Below are 6,478 nucleotides of genomic sequence, written 5' to 3'. Positions count from 1 at the left end.
GTCTGCGTGTGAACTCCCTGAGTGTTCACTACAGCCAATCCGGGCAACACTCTAGACAATCATCTCAGAGAGAAAACGAGAAACAACACGATTTCTTCTTAGTGCAGATGTAGAAAGAGTTGGCGATGCAACAGCTCGGGCGTCTCTCGATGCCCATGTTTCCCGCGAGGCTGAACGGCGACACTGGGCAGCAGCAGCTCCACGAGGTGGTTTGATTTGCAGCTGGTTTTACAGAAACTACTCCACTGATGAAAAAACATTTTAGAGGAAAAACATAAACCCTCTATCTGGGCTGAAAATATAACATTTTGTGGTGCATATTGAGCTTCTGCACAGAAAATAATATGTAGTTGATTTGATTCGCAAAATAAGCCTTTAAGGTCTGTGATAGACTGTAATTATCTCGGAATCATTTTTGTACGAAGGGAGCATGAAAACTCGACTCTGTGCTGTCAGAAATGTTTTCTTTCATTCCTTTTTTTCCTTTCTAATCTTCCCTAAAGTATTGGTGTGAATTAAACTCACCGAGGAGGAAACCAGCGAACATCTCCCATAATGCAGTCACGAAAATAGGGGGAGGGTAGTTATTACTCCCATCTGGGACGCCAGATGTTTGCAGACTGGTGCGGGAGCGCAGCGTTGCTGACCCCAGCCCAAGACCGAGTTAAATGCATTCGAAATGTCCTCTTTCCGGCTCCAAACATGCACGAGATGTAATCGAATAAGAGCAAAAACAAAAATAATGAAACCTCTAATCTGCTAAGAAGGCAGGAAAATTCACTTCAAAGGGACGTGGCTTCCCTGGACGCTGGTTGGACTTCCCTGTTCGTCATGACGGAGGAGGGCAGCGGAGGGTTCGGATGGTGCCAGGCAGGCCGTCCTCGTTTCGATAAAACTACACCCTCTCTGGCTTCTGCCAAAAGTGGGAAATCCAGCACAGCATGTGTCCTCAGAACTTTGATCTCGTAACGTCAGAAGTAATCTAAAATTTCCTTTATTCATATATCTGCAGGGTCAAGAATGGACACTATAACGAAACTGAAAATAGCCTTAATCAGTTGTAATATTTCTTTGCCATTTGTTTAAAGCCAGATGATCTATCCACCCATTTATCATCTTCACAGAGGGTCTCAAGGAAGTGTCCTCCTCCGGGAGGGGCCCGCACCCCTCACCTTGTCCGTCAGTCACCGTCGGAGAGCGCAGTCTCGTTTTCAGTCTCCGCTGGGAGCTGGGAGGGAACTGCCGAGTCTACAGTCCTGAACTTGTGCCATCAACCTCTGCACCTCAAGAACTTTTTAAGTACAAAACATTTGAGAAATGCCTGTGACGATGTACGCGCAATTTGATAGGTCTATGTGATGGTGAGTTTTCCAAGTTCAGAAAAAAACACATAGTAATTGTCTTGACCCACAATGGCATGAAACAGTTCTCTTGACAGTTTGATGACAAGGATACGAGGCCGGAGCTTTTGTGCAGCAAAGATCATGCGTTTGCTTAACTCTGTTGACAGTAAAACACAGACTTCAGCTTGTCCGGGGGCTCTTGGTTGAAACTGGAGTTTTCTGGTTTTCTTCTTTAAGACCAAACAAGATTACAGGTGCGAGGTGCTGAGCAAAGACCTTGACAAAAATGTTTAAATAATTGAACTTGAAGGAGACATAAATAAATTAGGAGAGAATTTGCATCGTATCAGGGTAACGAATTTCTTAATGTTTGCCCTCACAGCCAGGTGCTAGTACACCTTCCTTCTCATTTCAGTCATAGGGGGCCTACACAGAAGTTTTTTGATGCGAATAATTTTTATATATACTAGCTAGATTGTTATATGGATGAGTCCTGGAATAAATAATTTTGTAAGGCAGAGAATTTATTCTGTTGTAAAAAAAAATGTACCCGTTTTGGAAGTTTGGACTTTTCATCGAATGGCCCAAATATATCACAGATCTTCAATATCCCGCCTCCTGTACTTTCTAATCAATACTGAAACAGGGCTGCAAGACAAGATGAAGATATCCTTGGTTCCTTGCTACACTGTGTAGAGATCCATTACAGATTGCTCCAGATCCCTTCTAGTCCAAAGGTTTTATAATAAAGTTTTTTTTTAGATTTTATTTATTTATTTTCAGAGAGGGAAGGGAGGGAGAAAGAGAGAGAAACATCAATGTGCGGTTGCTGGGGGTCATGGCCCACAACCCAGGCATGTGCCCTGACTGGGAATCGAACCTGCGACACTTTGGTTCGCAGCCCCCGCTCAATCCACTGAGCTATGCCAGCCAGGGCGTTATAATAAAGTTTTATTAAAAGCCAATGTTTGTTAAGTTTTTGAAAGACTAAGTGAGTCTTCTAAGCTACACTAAGGTTTTTCATTTTGCATACATAACATTTCTATGAAATCTTTGTGTAATATATGCATGCACCAGCAAGACTACCCTCCACCTCGGTTTTCTCATCGACAAAATGAAGAATTTAAAAACTTGCACCTAATAACTCTAACATCATACAACTATAGATCATTGCCAGCTGGTGGGAAAAACGATCGAAAGGAAATGAGTGCGCAGGCCCTTGACAGTGGGCTCTGAGCCTCAGAGGGGAAACCTCTGCCTTGTAAGTATCTTCCGGGTACGGACACGGTGTCCATGTACAGAACACTAGCAGGCCCTGGATTCTTTCTGATCCAGGGGACTTATCATTACAGCCTCTCCCAGGCTCGGCCCGACGTGCTGTCATTTTCATCTCACATTTGCGACAGAGGAGCCTGTTCCTCACTTCCCTCGCAGACAGAGCCAGGAATGAGAGTGTTACATCCACAGGCTCTCCTACGACATCTGAAACACATTCCAAGGGCTTCTCTCAACAGATGTCGTGATGAGAGTTTCTCGGTGCAGCCGGGGCTGGGGTGGGGGAGTGGAAATTTAGGTCACACTGCGGGGAGAGAAGCAAAGGGAAAATCCTTGCCAAGGAGTCAGTGCAGAAAGCCAGGAAAGACCTTGTGGATCTATGGCTTGAGTGTGGGGTCTCGTTGCTTTTCTGGAAACGGGGACATGAGGGTTCCCTCTGGCTTTGTCCTGGAGGTATATGCTATGCAGAGGAAGGGTGTGCCCTTTCTGGCACTACAAGATGCTCTGGAGTGTTCTCGTATATGTCCTGCCTCAGTTCTAGAACCAGCCACTTCTCTAACCAGCCCTGGTTCCTTTTACTGGAGAATGAAACCAAACTCTGAGCATTGGGTGAGCTCACTGTTACTGGAGTGTCATTGCTTCTAGTACCTCTCAGTTGTTTAGTATATATGCTGAGCCGTGCGTGCGTGCACGTGTGCGCGTGTGTAATGATGTATATCTATATTAACAAGTTTATACAAGTCTCTGAGTCAAATCCAGTGCCGCATAGATCATTCTGGTCTCTTCCCATTATCTTCCCACAGCAAAAGTGAGGTTGTCTCGTACATTTGTTTGGTCACATTCTGCATTTCATTGTGACCTCCTAAATTATTTGTGTAAATGTGAAACATTCGGATTTTCTCTTTGTGTTGTAAAGTTCTATGGGTTTCCACACAAGCTCAGTGCCCCATGCCCACCATTAGTGTATTGCATGAAATAACTCCCCCCCCCCCCCGAGAAAATCTCCTCTGCTTGCCTCTCCCATCTATTTTCACATGTGGTCTACTCTCTCATTTAGAACCATGGACATATTAGTCACAGTTATTTTCAGTTCCCTTTCTGATAATCTAACATCTATTTCATATCCGAGTCAGATATTTCATATCTGATGCCTGCTTTGTCTCTTTAAGCTGTGATGTGTTTCCTTGTTTGTGGCGTGCCTTTTCGTTGAAAGTTAGACATGTTGTGGCAACAGAAACTAAGGTAAATAAGCCTTTAGTGTTAGAATTTATGGTACTCTGGCTTGGAGTTGGGCTTTAAAAAAATACCATTGATGGGGTGGCTTAAACAGCAGACATTTATTTCTCACTGTTTTGGAGGCTGTGAAGTCCAAGATCAGGACTCCCCAGGGCCATGCCAGCATGGCTGGCTTCTGGTAAGAGCTTCATCTTGATTTGTAGGCAGCTGTTTTATGATGTCCTCACACGGCAGGAAGAGAGGGGCAGAGAGGAACACGCTCTCTCTTGTCTCATCTTACGAGGGCACTGATCTCATCCATTTAATAAGTACTTTAAACATAAATTATCAGGAACAAAACAAGAACGCTCACTTTTACCGCAGCTATTTAAAATTGTACTGGAAGTTCTAGCCAGAAAAAAATTAGAAAACAGAAAGAAATAAAAGGCATCCAACTTAGAAAGGAAAAAGTAGACCCTTCACAGACAACAAGATCCTATATAAAAGAAATCCCCAAAGAATCCATATGAAAGCTACTAGAGCTAATAAATAAATTGATTAAAGTTGCAAGATGTAAGATCAATACACAAAAATCATCTATGTCACCATATACCTGCAATGAAGAATCTAAAAAGGAAATCAAGAAAAAAGTTCCATTTCCATCTAAAAGAACCAAGTATCTAGGGATAAATTTAACCAAGGAGGTGAAAGACTTGTACAATGAAAACTATAGAACATTATTGAAAGAAATTAGAGAAGACCTAAATAAAGACTATACTTCCAGGGATCGTTTCTATGGTTTGTTACTAGAGAAGCTTCTCTGAACGTGAAGAGCACCCACAATCATGAGGAGGAGATGGCGTGTTCTCTCCTGAGCGCGAAGCTGGTTCTTGGTGTTGCTTTGGTAACTGCCATTTGCCATTGGCCATTGATGATCATTCGTCTTTCTCCTTGGAGGAAGTAAGAGGGAGAGAACACCATCTGAGTGGTTTTCTAAAAGAAGAAGAAGAAGAAGAAGAAGAAGAAGACCTAAATAAATGGTCAGACATCCATACTCAGCAGTGGAAGACTTAAACTTGTTAAGACAGCAGTATTCCATAAAGTGAGCAACAGGTTCAATGCACTTTCTATCAAATTTCTAAGACTTTTTGTTGTTGTTGTTGTTGCAGACCTCAAATTCATATGGAATTGCAAGGGGCTGAAAATAACTAAAATGTCCTTGAAGAGAAACGAAGTCAGAGCACTCCCATCTCCTGACTGGAAGCTTGACCACAAATCTGCAGAAATCAAAGCAATGTGCTACTTGCACAAGGACAAACATGTGAGCCAGTGGATTGGAATGAAGAGTCTAGAATAAACCCGGACGTATATGGCCAACTGACTTTTGACAAGGGTGCCGAATCCATTCAATGGTGAAAGATCAGTTTTCCTTAACAAACAGTAATGTGTACCTGGGTTTCCACATGCAAAAGAAAGAAGTTAGGCCCCTCCCTCACACCATATACAAAATTTAACTCAAAATGAATGACTCACCTATATAAGAACTAAAGCCGTAAACTGCTAGAAAAACAACATAGGGGTTAATCTTCATGACCTTGAATTTGGCAATAGTATGACCTAAAAGCACAAACAACAAAAGAAAAAAATAGCTAAATTAGAATTCATCAGGATTGGAACCTTTGATACAACAAAGGATACCATCATCAACAACAACAACAAAACCAACAAGCAAAATCAAACAATCCAATTTTCAAAATGGGCAAAGAACTTGAGTAGACATTTCTCCAAAGAATATACATAAATGCCCAATAACTACATGAAGCTGCTCACTCGGTCAGTAGAGAAATGCAAATCGAAACCACAATGAGATACCTCTCTTCACCTACTACAATGGCTGTCACTAAAGAAAGGAAAGAAAGGAAAAGAAAAAAATAGTGTTGGAAGACTATGGAGAAATGGGAACCTTTGGGTATTGCTTGAGTGAAAAGTAAAATGGTGCAGCCACTGTGGAAAAGAGTTCGGCAGTTCTTCAAAAAGTTAAACAAATCACCACGTGAAACAGCAATTGCACTCCCGGGTATGTATCCAAAAGAATTGAAAAAGGACTTGGACAGATACTTGCATTGCAGCAGACTTAACCTTGTATTGCAGCATCATAGCCAGAAGATAAAAACAGTCCAAGTATCCATCTGCAGACTGTGGATGCAAAAGAGGTGCTGTCATAAATCTAATGAAAAGTAACCTCACGGGGTGATCTGATCATAATTTCCTAACTGGGCAGGCCTTGCGACTAGTCACACCTCAGGCATACAACTTCACTAGAAAAAGATTATCGTTGCCCTGTCCGTTGTTTTTGCATGTCAAGGCCTTTGAGATGCCTCTTCTTCCAGTCCCCGTGGAAGGATAACCACCCTCACAAGAGCCCATCATTCGTGAGCGCTCCTGTAATCTAATCGCAGAGGTTTCTCTGCCTGGTACGCAGTCTCCCTTAGGTTCCTTCCTCAATTCCGAATGTGTAAAAGAAACTGCAAAATTCATTCTCTGGGGCATTTGAGACCTTGCTTCCCTGCATGTTATCAGTTTGGCTCAAATAAACTCATAAAACTTCTCTAGCGGTTCGGATGTTTCCTACATCGACAAGATGA

General features: G+C 42.4%; 1 non-coding gene across 1 annotated transcript; it reads left to right on the top strand.

Moving 5' to 3' along the window:
• Positions 1-4,601: 4,601 nt before the first annotated feature.
• On the top strand, positions 4,602-4,823 carry LOC123829164. The gene has a single exon (XR_006787553.1). It is a non-coding gene; the product is annotated as a small nucleolar RNA U3 (small nucleolar RNA).
• Positions 4,824-6,478: the final 1,655 nt, after the last annotated feature.

This window comes from Phyllostomus hastatus, unplaced genomic scaffold (genome assembly GCF_019186645.2).
Source record: "Phyllostomus hastatus isolate PE091 unplaced genomic scaffold, TTU_PhHast_1.1 phas_scaffold_1066, whole genome shotgun sequence".
NCBI lineage: Eukaryota > Metazoa > Chordata > Mammalia > Chiroptera > Phyllostomidae > Phyllostomus > Phyllostomus hastatus.
This window is presented reverse-complemented; position numbering and strand designations above follow the sequence as displayed.